Genomic DNA, 27608 nt, shown 5'->3' on the forward strand with positions numbered 1-27608 from the left:
ACAGAAAGAAACTGGGGAAGTCCTGTGCATCTGCGAAGAAAATTGCATAGAAGACATTTATTAATATTCGAGTTTCGTTCCTACGCCTGCAGTACTTATTAAGTATATGACACTAGACAGAACTTAGAGATGTGTGATCATTATAGCCCATGCGAAGGTGTAACAAAGATGCTCTGGGAGTTTTAATGGGCGTCTTTGGCAGAAAGGCGATGCTGTTCCCGCAGAACCCTGTTGGCTAGATTCAGAGAACAGGTTTTCGAGAGAGACTGTTCGACATATCTGCTGTCACCATCCCGTATCTCTTGTGGAAATTATCATCGTCATCATCATCTTGCAGCCCCAGGCTGGGTCTGTGCGGAACATAAGCGTTATCATCTGGTACTGTTTTCCCGTCATCTCTCTGTCTTCAGTCTGGCCCAATCCTCGCCTCTTTCTTCAACACATTCCTCCCCATATTTCAGCCACCTGTCCTTGGATGATCCTCTTTTCTTCATCACCCATGTTACAGATGCTTAGGTCAGTATTGGGATGTAGTAACTTCTGTATATAACATCTTTGTTTTTTTTTTTTTTGGGGGGGGGGGGGGAAGTCTTTGTTGCAAACTGTTTTCCTAACACTTTTTAGGACTCTTGATAGTAATACAGCGATCCTCGCGAAGATATCCATTGCAACTGAATAGAACGAGAGTCAGTCATCAGTGGGGTTCCCTTCCCCGTGTTACCACAGATGGCATGTAACTGTCTGAATTTGTAGAGGAGTTTCAGGACACGCATGGGGCCTTTTTGTGCTTGCCGCGTCGAAGCAACACACTGAATTTCCAAAATGTCTGCCAGCCTGTCTCTTTGGCATAGAAGATCAATGCTAGCGAGGGGAAGGTTACGTAAGAGGTTCTGTGAGAGGCGGGATTTTGTAGTTTTCCCGGAATCGCCGGCCAGCGCGGCGCTGCGTTCATTACCGGCCCGCAACCTGAGCGCGCGCCGGGTGAGCTGGCTCGCCTAACCCTTTCCCCCGGGTCGCTGGGAGGCGGGAGGGGGCGGCCCACAATGGCGAACGTCTCCTGTTTCCCTGTCACGTCACATCCCGCCCACCCAGTCGATCAAATTTCTCGGAACGAGAATACTCAAGGACGGGTCGTCGGGAAACTAGTTCTTGCCCCCGCGCTCGAGGGGCAGCGCCGCAGGCCGAGGTGGCGATTTGGGACACCGGCGCATACGCTCACAATAGCGGCTCGACATCGTCACACCGTCCGTCACCGGGGAAAAAAAGATTGCGTCTCTCACCGATATGTTGCCTATAAAGGCAGAGTACCGAACATGAATATTGCGCAGTAATATTGCGCCGTTCTTGGCCTCGCACCTTCGCGCGATATATTGACATAATATTATTGAGTCAATAACATTGAGCGTGGGAGCACCGTTTTACCGAAGCGCGGAAAGGAGCAGAAAGCGGCCAATGAGAGTGACTACATTTCTACTCCAAATTCCGACTGGCTGAAAGACGAGAACATTAAACAATTTTGTGGTGCAGTCTGTAGGTCGAAAATACTAGGAGTTGCCTATCAGTCCTCGTGGGGTTGAGCTTGCGAGTCGTTGACCCTCTGGACCGGAGTCTGTGTCTTAGAGTCCTTGTTATTTTGGAACTTTGGAGTTTATCGTCCTTCATGTTGTACGAGGCTACATCTGCGGTACGGAAAGCCTAAAAAACACTCGAAAGTGTGTTTCTGTACGCGGGCGTCTAATTCTACTTAGGCAATTTCCTTGTTTTCTCGAGGAGTCTTGCTGATTAGTGAGGGGGGGGGAGGGGAGGGGCTGTTTAGTAAAAAGAGGCCTAAGATCAGAGTTTGGAACCATTAGCTATCTGGCTGAGGTGTTCCATAAAGTGAAGACATGGCTAGCTTTATGAAAAACATAAATATCATTCATTTCTGTACAAATCTGAGAGTGAACAATTTCGTGTGACCTGTTATCTATTGTCTTTGAACAGTATTGTGAATTTATTGTGTGGTAATTATCGACGGGAGTTGTTAGAAGCGCCGGTTGCTGCGGCCGAGTGGTTCTAGGCGCTTCAGTCCGGACCCGCGCTGCTGCTACGGTCGCAGGTTCGAATCCTGCCTCGGGCATGGACGTGTCTGATGTCCTTAGGTTAGTTAGGTTTAAGTAGTTCTAAGTCTAGGGGACTGATGACCTCAGATGTTAAGTCCCATAGTGCTTGGAGCCATTTGAAAAGTTGTTTGAAGCCAGTTAAAAAAAAAAAAAAGGAAGGAAGGAACATTGTGATTTATCCTCCGTCGACATCGAAGTCATTACAGACGGAACAGAAGCTCGGACTGTTACAGAGGGGAAGGAAATCGGCTGTGCTCTTTCAAGGGAACCATGCTGGCGTCTGCCTGGAGCTATTTAGGGAAATCTGGAAAATCTAAATCTGGGTGACCGGAGGCGGATTTGAACCGCCATCCTCCCGAGTGTGAGTCGAGTGTTCTAACCACTGCGTCACCTCCTCGGTGAGGTCAAATTTCGAAATATTTCCTGAAAGTAGCGAGACGGCTATAGGACTTTTAATTATTGGCTTTGGAGTTGTGAGAAGTTCCATCCCGTCCCGCGGATCAAAGCGAGGCTGGCGATACACGCGTAGAGTGATTTTATAGAGTGGCGGAGCTGAGAATTAATCCGGCTCCGCCAATAAACATTTCCTATTAAATCCACGCAGCAGTACGTTGCGTAATTTTTTTCACACGCCACGCATTGCCAAGGGTGCGTGTATACAGTGCTACTTAGCGCCACGCTATGGAATCTTGGTAGAAACGAATGTTTCAACACCAGAATGTTATTCCAGTGGCAGAGCAGGCAGTAATGAAATGACAGTACCCTAGCTTTGGAACCAGCCAGCTGTGTAGAGAAAACATCTTATATCACTTCAGAGGTAACAGAAGTTGTGTCACTAACACAGCTGACTGGTGACTAGTATAGGTCGCTGCTACATCAATGGTACTTGGAATGTGACTACAGTAACACTCTTGTCTGAAGGTGGCAAAGTCGAAACCGGTTGTCAGAAAATAAAAATAACATAAAAGCGATTTGGACTTTGTCGTGATTAGTGTATGTCTATAACATCTATGTAGACTGATATTGTCTACACCTCTGTAGATCTCATGACAATTCGAAATCGTGTGACATTATTCAACCCTTGTACGAAATAAGCCACAGGAAATTACACATCTAGATCACCTCTCTCCATCTCCAAACAAAACTGTTTTACAATCAACATTGATAACAGTATGCGATATGATATATTTACACTCCGCAACAAATATCTTGGCACTTCGTCCTCATCTTCAGACTACCAATGCGTAGCTACCAAAATTGAATGTACCATTCCTTTATTATCGTTGCAATTTGAATGGTTCTTTTGTCTGCTACATCATTGATTGCAACAAATGTCCAATATTTGCCAATATCTGTTGTCTATATGTTGTACGTCGCTTTCGCATCACACATAGAATGCTAATGACTGCAAAACTATCATCAGTCCTTAGACACATACTCTTGGATAAATGCCTCCATCCACTATGCACTACGTCCTTCATCTAAAGTCATCAGTGCTACTCTTACATGTTTTATAACGTCATCTATTAGGCCTTCTTCTAGATATCTCTTATCTCTTAAAACCAAGAACGAACTTCCTTACTCCAAGTTCCATCACTTTGTCTGGGTACATATGGTGCCATCCTCCACCTAATTTTCTTTGCAGTCTTAATTACACTTTCACTATTCTCTTATCTTATTATTTCTTTCTCTTTCTTTCTTTCTTTTGTATATGCCTTTATCCCGCAGTTTTGGCAGGGTCGGCATGGTTACAATCGGATTTGGCATGGTTAGTTTGATGGGATGCCCCTCCTGCCGTCACTAAGTCCCCAGCTACCTTTCTCTAGTGTAAATCATGAAATAGTGCGAACGTGTTGCAAATGTCTGCGAGTCGCGTAACTGAGGTCGTGGGGACCAGCCCGGTATTCACCTATTGGGATGTGGAAAACCGCCTAAAAACCAAATCCAGGCCGGCCAGCACACCGACCCTCGGCATTAATCCGCTAGGGGGATTCGATTCGGGGCCGGCGCGCCTACCCGAGTCCAGGAAGCAGCGCATTAGCGCTCTCGGCTAACCTAGTGGGTCTTATTCTTTCGTTCTTTATTTCTCCAAATAATTTCTAACCTTTATTTCTTAACTGCACTCTGAGCAATCGTTTTGGTTTTTGCGACGAATGTCCATGGCACCCTACCCTGAGACAAAGCTTCTTCTTTGGTCCACATAAGAAAGCTTCGTTTTGTATACCCTATTCAGTTCACCAAAAACAATTCAACGATTTTTACTATTTTGTTTGTTTCTTTTGCAGTCCATCCACCCGTTGCCTTCAACTGCGCTAAGTGGAATACCTAATCAGTTGGTTCTAATATGTCATTATTCCTGGTTAGAACTATTTCCATTTCTATTTGTTCACTTTACAGTACTTTAGTCTTATTATAATTCATTTTCACGCCAACTGCTGCTTACAGAACTACCTCATTTCTCAAGGTCTGACAAACTTTTCCAGTTCTTGGTTAGGAACTAAATAGTAACGACAGTCAGGTGCTGTTTGTATTTCACTCGATTGTAGCATTCACACCGTCGTTCTAAAGAATCAAAATTTTTTCCCTTGAATAAATGGGAACGAGCGTGGTAATGTGAAAATTCTTCTAGTCCGAGAGGAATTTTCGGTTAATGGACGCACTTGCTGGTTAGGTCCTCAATATTTCACGATACACACATGTGGCTCTTGTCAGATGCTGTAACTATATTGCAGCATGATTGATGGAATGCGTAACCTTTCTACTGCGATTTCAGTTTCATTTTCATTCCTTGTTTTTCTGTCGTATCACCTTTCTGATCGAGATCTTCCGAAGTTGTTTATGATGCAAGATCTCGAAGTCTTGACTCCCTAACGGAGACAATTCCCTACGCTTAAGAAACGGCCGTTTAAATCAGAGGGGGAAAAAAAGACGTTATCGCAACATTTTCTGAAGTCGGCGGCGGTTCTGTTGTTCAGCCGACAAAGGGTTGCTCTGCGTCATGCATTTCTGATACTGGCAGAAAGGAAGACAAGATGGCGCGGTGCAGGAACTGCGCTGAGAAATGGTTCGCGATTGCAAATATCGCTGGCGGGGTCGCCTTCTTTTATTTAGCGCTGCGCCATGTTTTACGAGCAGAACGCCGGGCGAACTTGTCTCGCGTTGTGTTTATAACCGCCTAAGTTCTCGTGGAACTTATTGTGGCGCAATGCGCGCTTTGGCATGAAAAATGCCTCCATCAGCGGATATTGGGTAGGGTGCCTAGCAATGCATCAGTCGCCTCTGATTCATTGGAATTCTTTCGTCCCGAATCCGTCTTATGCCTTAGCCATTCTTCGCCCCGGCTTCATTCTTTCTATAACGAGAATTACGGTCTCGGCGGGAGGAAAAAAACTGTAAATACGGTCCGGCTTTCCGAGTGAAATACACGGCGGCGTGAAGGCGCGTTCGCCGGCGACGAGTGGCGTCTTTATTTCTTTGCTTATTACCCATATTTACGACATACGGCCGGTGCGTAATTAATCGCCGCGTCACCCGCGTGATGGCCGGGAGTATTAAGGACGAAAGGATAATAAATAGGAGCGAGTGCTTTATCGTGGAATTTTCCCAGCGTCGGGAGCGGCAATATATAAGTCCTGGCGGGGAAGCTCGGCCCGTTCGTTAGGAGTAGACGGACAAACCTGAAGTTCTCGATTACAAGGTTAGTGTGGACGGCTCAGATTTATGGCGGACGTCTGCGGCGTTGCCGTGCGCGCCGCGCCACTGCCGGTTCACCTCTAATTAATAATCGACACTTGATGGCGCGTCTCCGAGTCCTCGCGCGTCACCTCCAGGTGGCGCCGGATTCGCGAACGTCAGACCCTGCCAGCCGTTTCTGTCGCGAGACTCAGCACGCGTTGGCACCTCTTGTGTTGCCTTTACATCCTTCACAATAGGATGCTTTCCAGAAAATAAGTGGTGGAAGGCAGGTTAAAAAAAAAAAAAAATGTACGAACGCGAACCCCCAGCTTCTTCATCCCATCGGAAAAATACGTTGTATCAAACTCTGCTAAATACTCGTTGACTTCCGGAAATTTCTTCCCATCAAAGCCAAAGTTTCAAGTTAGGGAACAGGAAGAAGTCATTTGGGGCTAAGTCTGGTGAATAGGGTGGAAGGGGAACCAATCCCAAGCCCAGCTCTTGCACTTTCGGCATTGTTACCGCTAATGTTTGGGTAGTTCGTTATCCTGCTTAAAGAGAACATATTTTCCTGCCAATCTTGCTCTTTCTTCAGCGAACAAATTTCGAACAATCCAACAACGAAGCGTAATACTGTCCTATTATGGTTTTGCCATTTTCCAAGTAATCTGAGAATTATTCCTTCGGAATCCCAAAAAATATTGGTCACGACTTTATCAACTCATAAAATGGTCATTGCCTTTCTCGGTGCACTGTCTGTTTGTATTTGGGTGTTACACCAGGTTTCTGCAGTCGTTTCATATAAGCAAAACGATTATCATGTGACAAAATTCGTCGTACATGTGTGGTATTTACTGGCAGCAGTAAATGAGCGGCAATTTGAGAAGAACAACTGTTTATGACAGTTGCTTCGTGCAAAAGTAACCGTTTCGATGCCTCAGATAATTTTCTACTTTGCGCATAGTTTCAATTCTGTCCATATCGTGCGCACAATCCAACGAAATTATCGACCACTTTAGTAAGACGACTAGAGAGTTCCATTTCCTTGCATGCACGTATCTGTACTTTTCTTTCACGTGATAGCTGTTTTCCTCGTGTCGTTGTCACGGTCGTGGTTTATGTACATAACACGCACTGTCAGTAACGGTGTGTATTTCCTGTCTGCAGTCGAGGAACGTATGGACAGCGGCAACTGCTTTTATACAGAGTTTCACCTACCATATGAATCGATGTATTGTAATTCAGTTTTTTTCAGAATTGATGGGCAGTATTCAGGGATAGGACAGGAATGACCATTCGAAACAAAAAAAGTCGAGTAAACGCGGGCTCTGAAACGCATACCTTAATAGCTATGAGCAATTCTTGATCTTCGTTACTGTAAAACAAATCTCTTCTGCAGCAAGCTCTTTGATTTCCATATTTTGGGAAGTGGCGCCAAAACAAGAAAAATGTCCAATAAAAATGTGCTCTAAAATGCATATCTCAGATATTGTTCATTAGAAGAGTTGTGTTTCAAAGTACCGAAGATGAACAAGTGATCATAGCTCTTAAGTTATTCGTTTTAGAGCACATGTTTACTGGGCACTTTTCTTGTTTTGCTCCACAGTACCACTTCCCAAAATATTGAAAGCAAAGAGATTGTAGTAGAAGAGATTTGTTTCACAGTAACGAAGACCAAGAATTGGTCATAGCTCTTAAGGTATGCGATTTAGAGCCCATGTTTGTATTGTATTGTATGTTTCCGGGGACCTAGAAACGACGGAGAGGCTCCGTCCCTGCCGCAGCCGCAGTGGTCCACAACCCCACGACGTCTACCGCAGTCCACTTCACCCCTCCGCCGCCCCACACCGAACCCAGGGTTATTGTGCGGTTCGGCCCCCGGTGGACCCCCCAGGGAACGTCTCACACCAGACGTGTGTAACCACTATGTTTGTGTGGTAGAGTAATGGTGGTGTAGGCGTACGTGGTGAACTTGTTTGCGCTGCAATCACCGACATAGTGTAGGTGAGGCGGAATAAGGGGAACCAGCCCGCATTCGCCGAGGCAGATGGAAAACTGCCTAAAAACCATCCACAGACTGGCGGGTTCACCGGACCTCGACACAAATCCGCCGGGCGGCTTCGTACCGGGGACCAGGCACTCCTTCCCGCCCGGAAAGCCGTGCGTTAGACCGCACGACCAACCGGGCGGGCGAGCCCATGTTTACTTGACTTTTATGTTCCTAATGATCATTCCTGTCATATCCCTGAATATTGACCATCACTTCTGAAACACCCTGTATACTCTTAATAGTGATATCCAGTGTGATATCATTTGACTGCATTTGTGAGTATGCTAGGTCCCATAGTACTGCGTATATACTGCGCGCAATTATTCCAACCGTCAGTGTTAATTTTCCGACAAATATCCGTGCCTTTATGCCGATTTCCACTACTGTATTGAAGTGGCGTGTTACACGGCGTAACGCGAGCGTAGAGGGCAGTCTTCTGGCGCGTCGCCTGCTAATTTGCTGGCAGCGTGGCGGCGGCGGGGGCCGCGGGTGGCGGCAGCGTGGGCGGCGGGGGCGGCGAGATGTATGCGCGCTGGGGGTGCCGTTGGGCGCGATGAGCCGTGCTCGGCGCGGCGCGGTGCGCGCCCCGGGACTCGAACCGCAGCCGCAGGCCGTAATGTACGGCGCCCGGCCAGCACCTCGTTTTCCGGCCGTGCCGCGGCCAAACGACCACGCGCCGCGCGGCATAAGGCTGGCTGCCGTGACTTACAAACGCGGCTACCCAACCCCCACACCGCAAAGTGCGCGCCAACCGGCTCTAGCCACCGACTGGGCCTTAAAATCGCCGCGCGCTGCAGGTATGTGCTGCGGGCGGATCTGACTAGTGACGGACAACACTGCGGTCGCATGCTCTGACGCATACACCCTCTGCGGCATCTACGAGGCTTACGAGAAAGACAGGCCGCGGCGCGTACGTCACACCACGTGACACTGTAGGTCTTGTGAGTGCCAGCAGACGTCTCTGGGGGCAGCGAGTCACAGTTTCAGACGAGTTTAATAGTTCTTAGCTGCCCACTTAAATGCGTGCTAGCTCTCGATAGCGCACGACAAAGTTAAGACCTTCAGTGGATACCTTTTCATCGACGTATTGATTTTCGGTGGGTCCTGCGCGGAGCCGAGCGTTTGTGACGTCACAAGTTCGTTGCGCCACCCATATTTCTCGTGGGTCCCGGACCCGTAATAGTGACACAGCACAATGAACATTCATTAAATGCAAGGTTTAACTATGTAAGTAGGCTGTTTAGGTTTTTATGTTGGTAACGCCATGCAGCGTTCTATATGAAAATCACTGACTTTGCTGTGTGCAGTCTGAGGCTGGTCGCCATTGTTGCAATATTTGCTATTGTAGTGTTGGGTAGTTGGCTGTTAACAGCGCGTAGCGTTGCGCAGTTGGAGGTGAGCCGCCAGCAGTGGTGGATGTGGGGAGTGAGATGGCGGGGATTTGAGAGCGGATGGTCTGGACGTGTGTCCATCAGAGACAGTAAATTTGTAAGACTGGATGTCACGAACTGATATATATTATGACTTTTGAACACTATTAAGGTAAATACATTGTCTGTTCTCTATCAAAATCTTTCATTTGCTAACTATGCCTATCAGTAGTTAGTGCCTTCAGTAGTTAGAATCTTTTATTCAGCTGGCAGTGCCGGCGGGTGTGGCCCAGCGGTTCTAGGCGCTTCAGTTTGGAACCGCGCGACCACTTCGGTCGCAGGTTCGAATCCTGCCTCGGGCATGAATGTGTGTCATATCCTTAGGCTAGTTAGGTTTAAGTAGTTCTAAGTTCTAGGGGACTGATGACCTCAGAAGTTAAGTCCCATAGTGCTCAGAGCCATTTGAACCATTCAGCTGGCAGTATTGGCGCACGCTGTATTGCAGTAGTTTGAGTAACGAAGATTTTTGTGAGGTAAGTGATTCATGAAAGGTGTAGGTTATTGTTAGTCAGGGCCATTCTTTTGTAGGGAGTTTTGAAAGTCAGATTGCGTTGCGCTAAAAATATTGTGTGTCAGTTTAAGCACAGTCATCTATAATTTTTCTAAGGGGACGTTTCACCTAAAATGTTTGGTCACTGGCGTCATTAAAAGTTTTGAATTTATTAGAAATTCTTCCAATCCATATGTGGCATACAGCAAAGCAGTGCTTAACAGTATTGGTTAAAAACAGTCTTGGTTGCAATTTTAGTTTTATTTTATTTTTTTACGACGCGTTTCGTCTTATTTGGGCATCTTCAGGTTATCTACATAGAAAACAGAGAACAAATACATCTATTTAAGAATCGCGATCGCAGACATGGATAACCTATAAGCATTTATAAACAGATTACCTATTGAAAGAGCAAATACCTTAACTTGGTATTTCTTAGGAGAACCCTTAGTTAGTGTAGCCAAAGGGCATCGTCGAAAATATCAGGCCAACATCGCCTTCGTTAAACTAAGTAAAAACTAGAAATATAAAATAGTAAAATCATTACCTTTTCTAGATGGACGCGAGAGCCACCAAGATCAACATAACGCGTTCCCGTTCACAGGAGCGAGTAACAGTAAGATGGCGGCTCAGGTAGTAAGCATAATGCGCCACAGCGTCGTGAATTTATTTCTCGTTTAGAGGTCTGTTGTCTCACATTTTATAACAGGTCGTTCATTCTACAGCTTTTCATGTAGATTACAATACGTATTCCATATTACAAACAAAAGTTATTGTTTTCGGCAACTACAATTTAATAATAATAAATTAAAAGTAAATTAGAAAAAAAACAAAAAAAAATCAGATTTTAAGAAGATATGATGACTGATGGTAGGAGAGGCATGAACAGAAGAGAGAGAAAAGGTACCCTATCTGAGCCAGCCTGGTCTGAACGCCTCGGAACTGCTTCGAGCAGTGCAGTTCCGGTCCGCTACATTTTAATTTAAGGATTAATATTTCTAAACACTATTTGAAAGGACACTGTAACTAGTATGTACATAGTGGAAAGCGCAGTGGATTTTGTGTGTAAAGTACGTCATTTCTTGGAGTTGTTAATTAATCTTCAGTTCCTATATTTTGGGTCTTGAATTTTACCTGTTATGTAGCTAATATACTAAGTGTTCAGTTACAATTATTACGTCCCAACAGTGGTATAATGACAGCGGGATGGATATGCCTGCTGTTTATAATTAAGCTAGAACAGGTTTGTAGGGTTGATTGCAATACACTGTGCATTTAACAGTTTAATTATTCTAGATGTTGTGTAAGGTTCTGCTCAAATAGTTATAAAAAGAGAGAAATTAAAAGCTGCCAGCAAGATACAGGCCCGATGATAAAGCTGTTGGAAGTACTTTGTTGTTGACAGTGGTATTAATGCCACCCGACTTGGGAAGGGCGTGGACATCAACAAAGCAATGAAAATGTAGTGGAACTAAATCATGCAATGCCGAGGGAATTAGTTTAGGAAGTGAGACAGTAAAATCAGCAGATGAGTTTTGTTATTTGGGTAACAAAATAAGTGGAGACGGTTGAAGCGGATTGGGAAGGAAGGAAGAAAGATCGAGTTTTAACGTCTCTTCAATATCGAGTTTATTACATACGGAGCAGTAGCTCGAATTTTGTCAAGGATGGAGAAGGAAATCGGCCGTGCCCTTTCGAAGGAACCATGCAGCCAGTTGCCTGGAGCGATTTAGGGAAATCACGGAAAATCTGAATCTGGATGGCCACGCGTATTGGCCACGCGGTTCGAGGCGCCATGTCACTGATTACGCGGCCCCTCCCGCCGGAGGTTCGAGTCCTAGCATTAGGTTTGTTTAAGGTAGTTTAAGTAGTGTGTAAGGCTAGGGACTGATGCCCTCATTATCATCCCTGTTAAACCATTTAATGACATAGAACCCCTGCTCAGACCATTCAGTCGACGGTACTCTCTCAATGCAGCACTATAGTTTCTGCAGTTCACGTAACAGTTTCACTGAAAGCACACGGTTTCTGTTCTCGATAGCCACAGTGTTCACTCACGTTATGGCTAGCCAAATGTCAGTCCACAGCGCCAGACTTGTACCTGGTGGCCAAAATTGGAATTAATTTTTTCACAGCGTAAATCGGTTCCGCATTAATCCGTGAGACTATCTTCCAAGTTGTGCTGCCATATGACAATCACAGCCCACACAGGACGTCTGTAAGTAACTGCACTTTAATTATAACCATCAAGCAGGAGGAGTTATTCTTCCGAATATAGAAATAGCCCTTTTTCTACTGTGTGTATGTGTGTACATGCGATGACCCATTCAGAACATACAAGTAAATCGTTTCTTGTGTCTTTTAACTTTATTACAATCAAAAACACTGTATTATCTCTGACAGTAATCGGAAAAAATTAGAACGCTTAATCGATGGAAACGGCAAAACCAGCGAAAGAGCAGAGACGCTGTGGTGTCACCGCCAGACACCACACTTGCTAGGTGGTAGCCTTTAAATCGGCCGCAGTCCGTTAGTATACGTAGGACCCGCGTGTCGCCACTATCAGTGATTGCAGACCGAGCGCCGCCACACGGCAGGTCTAGTCTAGAGAGACTCCCTAGCACTCGGCCCAGTAGGACAGCCGACTTTGCTAGTCTACTTACGCTCTCATTTGCAGAGACGACAGTTTAGCATAGGCTTCAGCTACGTCATTTGCTACGACCTAGCAAGGCGCCATATTCAGTTACTGTATGTCTTCTGAACAGATAATATTGTGAATCATGTACCGTCAAGAGCGACGTTCATCATTAATGGATTAAACTTAAGTATCAAACTAATTACGTCCGCTTTCTGAATTCTAATTCCTCGTCATGTTCCAGACCTCATGTCAGTATAGTTCTTCCCTCCTCACGCCAGCCTGCGTGAGCTACAACGCGTGCATTTCTGCCTCCGTTAGTAACACGGTGTTGGCTCGTCTGCCAACACAACAGACGCTAAACTAGACTGCTTACACCTTCCCCCCGCCCCCTCCCCCCATAGGTTCAAAAATGGCTCTGAGCACTAAGCGACTTAACTGCTGAGTTCATTAGTCGCCTAGAACTTAGAACTAATTAAACCTATCTAACCTAAGGACATCAGACACATCCATGCGCGAGGCAGGATTCGAACCTGCGACCGTAGACGTCGCTCGGCTCCAGACTGTAGCGCCTAGAACCGCACGGCCAGTCCGGCCGGCACCCCCATAGGTCGTGACACCAAAGTGGGTTCATCTGACATCGTATGCAGATTTCCGGTGTATAGATGATGATAAGTTCTTTTGTGGCAACGTAAGATGTTTGTGTGCGTTGAGAACTACTAAAGCGGAAAGATGTGTGCTCGCTTGGTCACGGATGAGCCTCTGAAGCCAGTTTGAACCACCCTGCCCTACGCGACGGGTCCCGCTGAAGCGATTGTCTCACCTGTGTAGAGCCACGAGGGTGCGCCGCTGCAGAGTTTTGTAGGCAGTAGCGTTTGTGGCGGCATTGTCCGCTCGGCGTCCGTTGGCAGACGTCAGCGGCCGAAGCGCGGGGCGCGGTGAGAGACGGGCCAAGACAGGCGCGCATCTTTGTCGCAGGGGCGCACGGTAGCCAGCGCCCTTGCGCTGTGAGTGACGCGCAGTCAGCGCCACGCACGCGTCTGAAAGCGCGCCCGCAACGAATGCCAATCTGAAAAGCGTTTTCTGTTTCCTTGCAAATGACAGCCGCCCGCTGTGGGATGAATGCGTTAATTCACGTGGCGGCCCGCCGGAGACAACGCAAGGGGGCGTGGAGAGGGGGGACGGCAGGGGAATCCCCGCTCCGCTGTGAATGCGCCGCCCCGGCGCTAAACGCGAGCCGGGCGCGCTCCATTTGTTCCCACGGGCCGTCCGCTCGCGACAGCATTCGCCGATGCGTCGCGCCTTCCAGGTAGGCAGGTTTAACGTAACAGCTCTCCAAACAAGTTGTCTTTGTCCTAAGCCGTTTCTTCGTACCCTCTTCCCTGCACAAAACTATTGTTACCGCTGCTCGCCGGTCCTCTTCTTCCTCTACTCTTCGCGTCATTACTGAACTCGTGGTGAATCTCATTTCGTGTCGACACGCTACGTTCGGCTCGCGTGCTAGGCGCGTCCATATCCTCGCGTTTCTTCTGAAATTTACAGGTTTTCCTGGCACCAGACGCTCACGTTTCTAACGGTTTCTTCTTCATTTTCGGTGGATGAAGGACAACCGAGGTGGGCGAAACCGACCTCTGAAATTCAGGAAACCACTTATCGGAATTCCGCATCTTGCCATTCAGATAGAAGACAAAAGAGCGCTGACATATACAGGATGATTATACACTGAGGCGCCAAAGAAACTGGTATAGTCATGCATATTCAAATACAGATATTTGTAAACAGGCAGAATAGCCGGCCGGGGTGGTCGGGCGGTATAGTCGCTTCAGTCTGGAACCGCGCGACCGCTACGGTCGCAGGTTCGAATCCTGCCTCGGGCATGGATGTGTCTGATGTCCTTAGGTTAGTTAGGTTTAAGTTGTTCTAAGTTCTAGGGGACAGATGACCTCAGATGTTAAGTCCCATAGTGCTCAGAGCCATTCGAACCAGGCAGAATACGGCACTGCGGTCAGCAACACCTAGATAAGACAACAAGTGTCTGGCGCAGTTGTTAGATTGGCTACTGCTGCTACAATGGCAGATTATCAAGATTTAAGTGAGTTATAGTCGGCGCACGAGCGATGACACACTTCATCTCTGAGGTAACAATGAAGTGGGGACTTTCCCGTACAACCATTTCATGAGTGTACCGTGAATATGAGGACATCAAACATCAAATCTCAGACTTCGCTGCGGCAGTACGAAAGATTCTGCGAAAACGGGACCAACGACCACTGAAGAAAATCGTTCAACGTGATACAGGTCGAACGTTTCTGCAAATTGCTGCAGTTTTCAATGCTGGGCCATCAACAAGTGTCAGCGTGCGAACCATTTAACGAAACATCATGGATGGTTCAAATGGCTCTGAGCACTATGGGACTTAACTTCTAAAGTCATCAGTCCCCTAGAACTTAGAACTACTTAAATCTAACTAACCTAAGGACATCACACACATCCATGCCCGAGGCAGGATTCGAACTTGCGACCGTAGCAGTCGCGCGGTTCCAGACTGTAGCGCCTTTAACCGCATGGCCACCCCGGCCGGCAAACATCATGGATATGGGCTTTCGGAGCCGAAGGCCTATCGTGTACCCTTGATGACTGCACGAATCAAAGCTTTACACCTCGCCTGGGCTAGTCATTTCTTCTGGAATTTATGGGTTTTCCTGACACCAGAAGCTCACGTTTCCAACAGTTTCTTCTTCATTTTCGCTAGATGAAGGACCACCGAGATGGGCGAAACCGACCTCTGAAATTCAGAAAACCACTTATCGGAATTCCGCATCTTGCCATTCAGATAGAAGACAAAAGAGCGCGGACATATACAGGGTGATTATACACTGAGGCGCCAAAGAAACTGGTATAGGCATGCATATTCAAATACAGAGACTTGTAAACAGGCAGCATACGGCGCTGCGGTCGGCAACGCCTAGGTAAGACAACAAGTGTCTGCCGCAGTTGTTACATTTGCTACTGCTGCTACAATGGCAGATTATCAAGATTTAAGTGAGTTATAGTCGGCGCACGAGCGATGACACGCTTCATATTTCCAGCGAGCGGCGCCATGGGGACGCCAGCCGATCTTAAGAAATAACACTGTAGGCTGTAAATAATGTTTGAGAGCGAGAGTAAGAGAGGGATAACGGAGGTAGCCGTTGGAAGGGGCAGATATACGTTATGAAGAGCCTGTAGCAGGTCCAGAATATGAATTTACAACAGACGCTTCCCTCCCTGCACTCAACTTGTGAAAAACAGTGCATAATTAGGGCCAACGAGATGGCGAGGGTCCTTTAACATTACGCCTGGTCAGGGACGGGCAGAGGCGAAGGGGAAATCGATTAAAACTTGGATGCAGACACTCCGAAGAGAGAGTCACGTCAGTTACAGGAGACCGGAGTAGAGAATAAAAATGGTTCAAATGGCTCTGAGCACTATGTGACTTAACGTCTGAGGTCATCAGTCCCCTAGAACTTAGAACTAATTAAACCTAACTAACCTAAGGACATCACACCCATCCATGCCCGAGGCAGGATTCGGACCTGCGACCGTAGCGGTCGCTCGGTTCCAGACTGTAGCGGCCAGAACCGCATAGCCGGCCGGCAGTAGAGAATAGGGCAGGTAGGTCCTAGTGGAAGTGGAGAGATAGCAGTGTTGGAAGAAATAGCCGGTTCGGGACCAAGCAGGACAGAGCAGGGCTATTTGCAGTAATTTGAAACAGTAGATGCAGTTGTCGAAGTTAAGAGCTGTCGGGCTGGTCTAGCACTTGAATGGCTGACAGTCCGGTCTGCCGAGCGCTGTTGGTAAGTGGGGTGTACTGAGCCCTTGTGAGTCCTGTTGAAAGGCTACTTGACTGGAAAGTGCCGGCTCCGGTCATAGAAACTGACAACGGCCTAGCGATGTGCGGACCACATGACTCCCCGTATGCGCATCCAGTGACGCCTGTGGGCTGAGGATGACATGACGGCCAGACGTTACCATTGGGTCATCGTCTCCTGTTCGGATGGAGTTTAGTTTAGATTCAATCGTAGCTGGGTAGCCGAGGGTTCGTGTGTGTCGTGTCATGGTGCGGACACAGTTGGTACTGACAGGTTCTTTAATAGACGGATCGGTGCTTGTTATTCACCGTCTCTGTGTAAAGACTTGGTTTTCCGTGGATGGAACTCTTTTAGGGCAAATATATACTAGGATGAGAATATTCTTTGAGTAAAGTAAGGAGTTGCAAAACACTCGGTGTTCGTCAAATGTTCAAATGTGTGTGAAATCTTATGGGACTTGACCGCTAAGGTCATCAAAAAAAAAAAATGGTTCAAATGGCTCTGAGCACTATGGGACTTAACATCTTAGGTCATTAGTCCCCTAGAACTTAGAACTACTTAAACCTAACTAACCTAAGGACATCACACAACACCCAGCCATCACGAGGCAGAGAAAATCCCTGACCCCGCCGGGAATCGAACCCGGGAACCCGGGCGTGGGAAGCGAGAACGCTACCGCACGACCACGAGATGCGGGCTAAGGTCATCAGTCCCTAAGCTTACACACTACTTAACCTAAACTATCCTAAGGACAAACACACACACCCATGCCCGAGGGAGGACTCGAACCTCCGCCTGGACCAGCCGCACAGTCCACGACTGCAGTCTCAGGCCGCTCGGCTAATCCCGCGTGGCTCAGTGTTCGTCATTCAGAACTAATTCCAACCCAAACTTTTTGTAATAATGGAATCTTAACAACTCAGTCGGGTCAAGATTCTCTCTCATTTTGGCCTGGCCCACCAACTGTTTCCCTTTCTAAAAAATGGTTCAAATGGCTCTGAGCACTATGAAACTAAACATCTGTGGTCATCAGTCCCCTAGAACGTAGAACTACTTAAACCTAACTAACCTAAGGACATGACACACATGCATGCCCGCGACAGGATTCGAACCTGCGACCGTAGAGGTCGCGCGGTTCCAGACTGAAGCCCCTAGAACCGCTCGGGTTTCCCTTTCTCCCCGAATCCTGTCGCCCTATCACAAGCATCACTCACGTTTGGGACGTGACAACATATCTCGCGAAAAGACCACAACTAGAAAATCAGCGAAATTAGAACTCATACGATACACGTGCGTGGTAACGAGAGCGCAGAAAACGGCACTGGTGGGTTGGGAGATGATATGTTAGGACTCTGTTCGACATTAGTTTAATTCTGTTGGTAAACAGAGAAGCAGGTGCGTTAGACGCAGGAGAGGATTATGCTGGAATAGAGCAGACACGGGAGTGTCTGCCGTCCTGACGACATCTGGCACACGCTGTGCCGGGACACTGCTGAGCACGCGAAGAAGGCGGCTGCCGACGACGATTTTGTAACACATTCCGAGACGGCGGCGGCGTCGGCGGCGGCGGGGCCGATACATTATGCAGATGAAGCCGGCACTTGCCGGGCGCGGAAGAGCGGCTGCCACACTCATGGACCGCAGACTCGCGCCCACCTTTTTTCGTTTTTTTCTCATTCTCAGCGCAGCTGTTCCGGCTCGGCCCGCACTGTTCGTTCCTGGTCGCGCGGCCCGGCTGGCGTTGCCGGTAGCGGTCGGCCGGGATCAAACAGCGGCCGGCCCGTCCGGGGTCAGTGCTTGCGCCCGCACACCCGCGCTTCGAGCGATTTACACCAACGCCCGGCTGCGCATTGTGTGCAGCCCGCACTGCCCGTTTATCGGCGACCGCATCCGTCTCGCGCTTCCGCGTCGTGGAATAGCTTAAGCTCCGCATGACAGTTTCACTGCCCTTTTGCGACTCGGGTGCCCACCTTTAGCGTCGCGGGGAGAATTGTTTGCATGCAGAGTAGCGAATTTTCTGCAAACGCTCTGCCACTCGCGCAGGCGAGAGCGTGAGGTTTAAATGGGGAGAACGGGTATGTGACCGCGCAAATAGCACTGGTAGACTCTTTGGAATGGTTGCTGCAAGGCATTTCCGTATTGTCGCTTCGCTAGATTATGTTAGCAAACAGACATTTGTTCCACCAGCAGTGTCTCCGGAATGGGGTATTTAGCCCAGTGTCTCCGGAATGGGGTATTTAGCCAGCTGCTGCAGTCGATGGCTCTTCTAACTCTCAGTCGGCAGTATATCGATTCAAACCGCGATTTCAGAAGCTCGATTTAGATCTCCCGTAATTTCCCTAAATCTCTTAAGACAAATGTCCCCGTAATTCCTTTGAAAAAGGGTAGGGATGACTTACTTCTCCAGTCCGAGGTTGTGATTAGTCATTAACGATCTCCTCAACGACACTAACATTAAACGCAATTTCCTTTCTTCTTTCCATAACGGAGCCACCTACCTGACATTTCTTCTACACGAAAAGAATGAATATTTATACTTATCTGAACACATGTTAACTAGGCATTCATTTGAATATCTTTTGGATTTTTTATTTTGAACACGATAAATCAGTCTTATCTAAAAGCCGTAAATTCAACTAAGTACCTAGGTATTACAATAACGGCCGGCCAGAGTGGTCGAGCGGTTCTAAATGGCTCTGAGCACTATTGGACTCAACATCTTAGGTCATAAGTCCCCTAGAACTTAGAACTACTTAAACCTAACTAACCTAAGGACATCACACACACCCATGCCCGAGGCAGGATTCGAACCTGCGACCGTTGCAGTCCCGCGGTTCCGGACTGCAGCGCCAGAACCGCACGGCCACCGTGATCGGCGAGCGGTTCTAGGCGCTACAGTCTGGAATCGCGCGACTGCTACGGTCGCAGGTTCGAATTCTACCTCGGGCATGGATGTGTGTGATGTCCTTAGGTTAGTTAGGTTTAAGTAGTTCTAAGTTCTAGGGGACTGATGACCTCAGCTGTTAAGTCCCATAGTGCTCAGAGCCATTTGAACCATTACAATAACGAACAACTTAAACTGGAAGGAACACATAGAAAATGTTGTGGGAAAGGCTAACCAAAGACTGCGTTTTATTGGTAGGACACGTAGAAAATGTAACAGACCTACTAAGGAGACTGCCTACACTACGCTTGTCCGTCCTTTTTTGGAATACTGCTGCGCGGTGTGGGATGCTTACCAGATAGGACTGACGGAGTACATCGAAAAAGTTCAAGTAAAGGCAGCACGTTTTGTATTATCGCGAAATATGGGAGAGAGTGTCACAGAAATGATACACGATTTGGGCTGGACATCATTAAAAGAAAGGCGTTTTACGTTGCGACGGAATCTTCCAATCACCAACTTTCTCCTCCGAATGGGAAAATATTTTGTTGACACCAACTACATGGGGAGGAACGATCACCAAGATAAAATAATGGAAATCAGAGCTCGTACGGAAAGATACAGGTGTTCATTCTTTCCGCGCGCTATACGAGATTGGAATAATAGAGAATTGCGAAGGTGGTTCGATGAACCCTCTGCCAGGCACTTAAATGTGATTTGCAGAGTATCCATGTAGAGATAGATGTAGATACTTCGAAAGACAGCAGATATTTGACTATAAGCTACCAGAACAACATTTATCTTTCTTCTTATGTATTTTTAATTGATTTACCGACATCGATGGAGAAGAAAATGAAGACCTAACATTCTACACCAGCAAAAGACCAGAAGTACTGTTCTGAGATGTGTATAAAATATGACACAAATTAGCACGCATATTTTCATAGTATTAAACACTTACTATCATCCAGGAAATATTAACTGTACGGCAAGGTGAAAGAAAATTCTGTTGATTTGTTCAGGAAAAGAAAATTAAAAACCTGAGAGCAGGAAGTGCCTTGCACACTAGCTTCTTCAAACTAAATGGTCTAAGTCCAGTAGAGATATCAAGTTATAATGGTTGCAAAACATACCGTAATATAAATATCTTAAGACATGTAAACAATATGAAACAAAAATCATCAGTTTGTGGTATCATTAAATAAATCGGTAAAAACTGCCGATGATGATGTGATATAAATGGTACCATAGCAAGCATGTCCTTCTTTTTTTCAGCAGGCAATAGTGAAATACTTTGCACTGCTGAAAGTTGCGTATGAATGAAATCGCCGACAGTGTTGCCTTTCTTCAGGATGTTTACACTCTCCCACTGTTTAGTGTCACTGAATGTCCTTTTGTTGTGCACTATTCCAGACGAGATGATTTTAATTTGTGCAGCAAAACTGACTTGTAGCTTTATCGTGTTGACGACTCTATCAAAAGCATTATGGAGAGATTTTGTTTTTTCCACAGCAGTTTTCACCTCAAATCGCAAGTTTCCTTTCGTTACCAGTTACATTGACTGTGTTTTTAATGCAATTCAAAAGATAGAATAGACATTATGCTGTCTTGGTAATTCTACGAGACCCTTCACACTCATGCCTCAATTACATTATTGCCTCACTGTTGTCATGAGCATAAACACAGGAGGTCTAATATGAAAGCTGACGCAAGTATAATATATCCGAGTGTGTAAGAGTTGGAACAAGCAGTACTTGTTGCAGATCGATTGCTAATGTAACTTACAAGTGTTTCTCCCACAACACGACAAACAATGCGGCAGCTATTACGTTCGCGCGTTAAACTGATGTAATTCAACGCTGACTGCCAAGCACTTTTAGAATGAAGAAGGCTGTGGAACTAGCACCAATTCCTTCTGTTCATCACTGTTGCGATTCGTTACGTACGTCATGTAATTAAGCGCTTTTAGTGTAATATATTGGCATGGATGCAGTGTATTTAGAACTTATAAAATCAGTTTTGAAAATCAAAAGATGCTTAGCTTCTTTAGAATGTTATGTCTCCAGATAGACTAAGAGCGTGGTCACAGAAGATAAAACAGGGAAACAGTTGCGGTAGGACTAAGCGTGATTTGAAACGATATGAAATGCGAAGTATTTAAGCATTTTTATCAGCAGGCGTAATATCTCGATATGCGTCTGGGCATAAATAGTATATCCTGTTGCATAAATTACAGCGAAGTCTACCCAGTCTCAAAGTAAAAAACCTAACTGCAATACAAGGAAAGACCTGTACATCTGATGTTACTGCCAAGACGGAGACTTCACGGAAATGGCCGCTGTTATGCGTCTACCTGGTGATGGCGCTCTGCTGGACCTAGTTGAAGAAATAAAACTCTAGTTGGGAAGTAGCTTTGACAGTGAACACAAAATCGTTTCCAAAATTTGTATAAGTTTTGATGTAAGTCTGTAACGTGGCAATTCGGCGAAAGACCGTCTACGTCTTAACTTTCCTGACTGATGCTATAACCAACCATTGAATGACAGGCACATTATCTACACAGAAAGAAAAACTGTTGAAATTGGATGTTTTAAGATTTATGTGGTTTCTGTAAATTACTACATTATATGAAGGAAGTAAAATACAGTGTGACAGTTATTGAACTATATGAAGAAAAAACGTAAATTAGTTACAAACAACGGCGTGCACACACTTTATTCAACATATAGAACTCACTACAGACGTTCGAATTTAGATTATGACATGTCCGATGTGCCTGTCGTCATAGGTGATGACGTGGCGCAAACGAATAGCGAAATTCTACATGACTCGCTAAAGTGCTGGTACATCGACCTCCTGAATGGCTGTTTTAAGATCAGCAATGGTTTTGGGTTTATTGCTGTACACCTTGTTCGTAATATAGATCCACAAAAAGGAGTCGCATGGGTTCAGATCCGGAGAATATGGCGGCCAATAGAGGCCCATGCCAGTGGCCTTTGGGTACCCCAGAGCTCGCATCTCGTGGTCGTGCGGTAGCGTTCTCGCTTCCCACGCCCGGGTTCCCGGGTTCGATTCCCGGCGGGATCAGGGATTTTCTCTGCCTCGTGATGGCTGGGTGTTGTGTGCTGTCCTTAGGTTAGTTAGGTTTAAGTAGTTCTAAGTTCAAGGGGACTGATGACCATAGATGTTAAGTCCCATAGTGCTCATAGCCATTTGAACCATTTTTTGGTACCCCAGAGCCAGAATGCGGTCCCCAAAGTGTTCCTCCAGGACATCAAACTCTCGCCTACTTCGATGGGGTGGAGCACATCTTGACGAAATCTAAGTCACTTTGGATAATGGGGATAGAATTATCTTCCAGTAGCTTCACGTACTGTTCGGTAGTCACCGTGCCGTCAAGGAATATCGCACGGATTTTTCTGTGACCGGACATAACACGCCACACAGTCACCCATTGAGGGTAAAGAGACTTCTCGATCGCAAAATCGGATTCTCAGTCCCCCAAATGCGCCAATTTTGCTTATTGACGAACCCATTCAAATGAAAGTGGGCTTCGTCGCTAAACCAACATACAAATTCCCTATCATGTCCCGCTGCCAACCGTGTAGTTTGAACGTCCTAAGGCAAACCGTTCAGAAGTTATGACGATTTCATTTTATGTAGTTCAATAACTGTTACCCTGTAGTTAAAAAAGAAGATAATATACTATCAAATTCTGTTCGGCAACGGGATGGCGGTTTCTGAAATTTGTATTTGACATAGGAAGAATAACCAGGCAACCTGTTATTAGCACTGCATGGACCATGTAATGACCCCATGGATACACTGCAGTGACTTGTTAATGCATGCATCTTGTAAGCAAATTCCACGCTTTGAAACGCACGACACTTAGTATTCTAAACAACTGTCCAGTGCTCGCCAATAAAGCAGAATCTGCGGAATTGCAGGGTGCAATATGTGCACAAAGAAATCGCTTGTCCGTAAGCAAAAATTCCAGCGTACTTAACACGAGAGTAAACGGGTAGTGAACGTGTGCAACGTGGCTCGTACATCGAATCCTGCGCTAGGTAGGAGTGATAAACGACTGAAAGTTGCCCTGATTCCCTTTCTAAGATTGACGTTATTGAAGTCGGAGCTTTCACTACGGCTAATTACAGACCTCGGCTTCGAGGAGACAGCTGGAAGATATATCGGCCGATCTCATTAAGGAGACGTCATGTATTTGTTTACTGCTTCCATTATAGTTGTGAAGAGATAGATATTCATCTCAGAATAGCAGAGACACGAAGACGTAGACGCGTACATTGCATAAGGTGCCCCGCTTCAGGCGCAAACAGGCTTTAGCTTGGCACCAGCTTTCAGCAAACAAAACAGCGATACACTCTGCGTTTTATCCTCATGGATTCTATCCTTTGCGTAGAAACATTTTTAAGCAGATTCTCAGGAAAAACAAAAATTACTGTCGATAGGTTATCGGTGACAAGCGAACATGCTCATCGATTAAAAAACACATTCGTGGTCAATGTTATGCACTTATAAAAGCAGTAACTGGAGGATTCCTACTCTCTAATAATTCGTAAGCTTGAAACTACTCACGGAAAGGGAGTGAACATGGAAGATTACGCTGAACTGCTGTTGTCAGGATCGTCCCCATTTATTGTTGCTGAGATGGCTGCCACAATATTAAACCAAATAAAATGTTGATAGGGAAATACAAACTGACAAAATATTTATGGAGGTGAGACTACTTTTTTATTTAGTAGGTATCATTAATTTTCAAAAGAGGGCTTCTAGTGTCTTACTGTGGTTTACACCACGTTACTGGACCATAAACCGTTGTCATGATTTCTTTTCCCGGTGCCTCGTTACTTGATAGTATCTCTTCATTTACCTAATTTACTATCCTGTACTAGCAGTTGACATCCTCTTGAATTAGGCTATGACAAACGTAGGTTGAATGTTCAACTGTAGGAGTTGTTGTTTATGAGAGCACTGTGTTGACTGCATGTGACAACATTGTGTGTCGAACCGCAACTCTTTGTTTTTAATATGCAGTGAATATCACAAAAGAGCTTACGGCGTAATGACAGCGTCCGCACATCGATTAATTATAGGTTTCCTTCGTATCGATTTTTACAAATAACAGCAGTTTCCTTCAATGGACGACGTACTCACCCGTGACTTCAGCCTTAGCTCGGCTGTTAGTGAACTGAGTGGCAATTTCATCGTCTAAAGTACGACTTGCCCACATTCCATCTAACTTTCCTGCAGCTACGCTACATTAAATGAACACAACGAGGGGATCTTGTTCGTCTACAACCATCCTAAGTCACATAAGCTGACCTCACTTCGACAAATCCTGGAACTAAAAGTTGTGCAATCTAAGTATCAGACATTATTAGTACATGTCCGACAGCCACAGCTGGGGAAAAGCTACCTCTAGAGTTTCCCATGCATTATAGTTTTTGGCTATAACGATACCTGTTGTTTCCACATGTTTTTCATTACATCGTCGCCTTTGTAGTTTCTTACCGCTTGTAATCCAGCGAAGAGCTTCCTCGGTCCATGTATATTCCGATCGCCTGGGCGCTTGTGCCACCTACGCGAATTTCATTTTCATTACAGTCGTCATTACGCCTTCCACTCCAGGCTGTATTCAGTCATTTTTTACTTTTCCTGCATAGCCTAGCAATCTCCAACATGTACTGCTAGCTGAGCACCGCTCAGCTATCGAATGATTTTCGCATTAGAAATCAATGGCTCACAGCCACAACACGCACACTATCTGTTTAAAACTATCAGGTCACCCTATGTAGTGCGGAATTATCCACTAGATGCCACAGAAGACGGACCATCAGTAGAAAAGGAGGCGGGGAATATCGTGTCGTTACCAGGGAAGCATTAATAGCAGAATAGGTCGCTCAGGATACCTCAGTGACTTCTAACGTCGGCTATTGACTAAATGTTCAAAATGGTTCAAATGGCTCTGAGCACTATGAGACTTAACAGCTGAAGTCATAAGTCCCCTAGAACTCAGAACTACTTAAACCTAACTAACCTGAGGACATCACACACATCCATGCCCGAGACAGAATTCGAACCTGCGACCGTAGCGGTCGCGCGGTTCCAGACTGAAGCGCCTAGAACCGTTCGGCCACTCCGGCCGGCTGACTATATGTCAGCTGGGGAATAAATCGATCTGCCCGTGTCGCCTATTGGTGTTGAGGAAATCGATCTGTCCAGGTCGCCTATTGGTGTTGAGGTTGTGAAGAGAAAACGCGAAGCAAAAGCCACGGATAAGACAAGGCAGGCCCTTCTACTGACGGACAGAGGCCGTCAAGCATTACGGAGGAGCCGCGCGGGGTAGCCGCGCGGTCTATGGCACCTTGACACGGTTCATGCGGCTTCCCTCCCGTCGGAGGTTCGAGTCATCCCTCGGGCATTGGTGTCTGGGGCGTCTGTGATGTCCTTAGCGTAAGTTAGTTTAAGTTAGATTAAGTAGTGTGTAAGCCTAGGTGCCGATGACCTCAGCAGTTTGGTCTCATAGGAACTTACCACAAATTTCTAATTACGGAGGATGGTCGTAAAAAAAGCATGAGATCAGCGGAAGGAATGACTCGTGAGTTTCACACACACACACACACACACACACACACACACACACACACACACACACACAGAATCACCCAACCACTATTCCGTCGTTACTCTTACACCGTATATAAATACACAGCAGCATAATTAAATAGTTAACACATATAATTGACTACAAAAAATATATAGCTCAAAGACAAACTATTTGCAATGTTGCTAACACTAAAAAACACAATATACACGTAGAAGTATAAAAATAAACGATAAACAGTGACCTACGAAAAAGTGTGCTGTGAAATGTAAAAAAAAAGCATAGATCTGGAAAACAGCGAAAAATTACACTACAAGTATCAGTGTCCAATCAAGTGTAATATCTCTTTATATTCGATGAATCATTCTGATACAATTCTACCCTTGAATGACGTTTACTAATTTTCTATCTTCATACTCGCAGAATCCATGCGCAAAGTAGTTTCATACAATAGCTATGCCATGAGCGCATAATTATTCTTTGTAGTACTCTCTCTCTGATGGTTGTTAAAAAAAAAAGCTTCCGAGATTATCTTCATGCCGATTAGCCTGAGCGTTGTTTGAAGAATTGTAATCTGAATATTGAGATTTATGACAAAAGATAACTGATACGAAATTGTACGATTAAAAGGGAAATATATATATATATATATATATATATATATATATATATATATATATATATATATTACTCCTTCATACAAAAGGTGTGTACCAGTCTACATTATTTGACATTTGAGAATTAATGATATTCATCGATATATTGCGTAGTCGTTAATCAGAAGGGAACTTCCGAAAGACTTGATACGTACCTGCATTTAATAATCCAAGAGCTCCATTACTTCTTCGGAAGGTTAAACTTCATCAGAGCCAAATATCCACTTGATCTGAGGTTCTCCGACTGATTATACAACGCTCCCAAAATTACGAGGCATTTTATTTGTACAGATTAGCAGAATGCCGCAAAGCACGAGCCTGTACAGAAGAAGAATCACCGCCTGATTTCATTCTAACAAGTAAAATTTCTGAATCATTTTGAGTGACTGAGTTATGATTGTGTTTCCTATTATGAATGATTGATTGCTCGAACGAATTGAGAACTACATAACTACATAATTACATAGATAGGAGGAAAAGTTACAGTAGAAAGAAACTAAATACGTGCTTGTAGACGTCATTTCCCGATGTAGGCGAGAAATCGAGCAGAAATTACCGTAAGTAAAAACAACAAATTGTTAACGAAGTGTTTTTCGATGTTAAAAACATATAAAATTGCAAATATCTTTAACTACAGATCACTGATGACCTCAATAAAGCGAAAAGGGCCTGGTGAGATAAAAATACGCATTTTCTTGTATCGTAACGGTGGAACAAAAATTCCCTCAAGAATTCGTTTTGTTTATTAACATTGGGCAAAGTGTCGTACGACACAGATGCGCCCAGAGTCAGACACAAAAGGCGCGCCTGCAAGTTTGACAGTCGCCCTGCGGCGGTGGCGCAGAGTGTTCCGTGTTCTGCCATCTCGCTCGCCCGCTCGCTGTCTTGGCCGCGCCGCTTCGGTTTTCTGCCAACCTGCCGCATCAGGTCCTGCCGGGGCTGACTCAGCCCATCCAATCTCCCCGGCAGCGTCCCATCAGCCTTGATGGCCGGACCGCGATATACATGCACTTGCCACACACATAAATATAGATATTCTCCGGCAGCGGCGGCGGCGGCAGCGCCACACGAGAGGGGCCGAGCCACGAGATCACCCACCCGACCGCCGGCTCTGGATTATCCGATCCCTGCCTGCCTCCGTGTTCCCCGCCTTCAATCCTGCAGCCAGCGCCGCTGCAGACGTGGAGATTTCTAGAGCTGGCTCGAGAAA

The sequence above is a fragment of the Schistocerca piceifrons genome, chromosome 1 (genome assembly GCF_021461385.2).
Source record: "Schistocerca piceifrons isolate TAMUIC-IGC-003096 chromosome 1, iqSchPice1.1, whole genome shotgun sequence".
Taxonomy (NCBI): Eukaryota; Metazoa; Arthropoda; class Insecta; order Orthoptera; family Acrididae; genus Schistocerca; species Schistocerca piceifrons.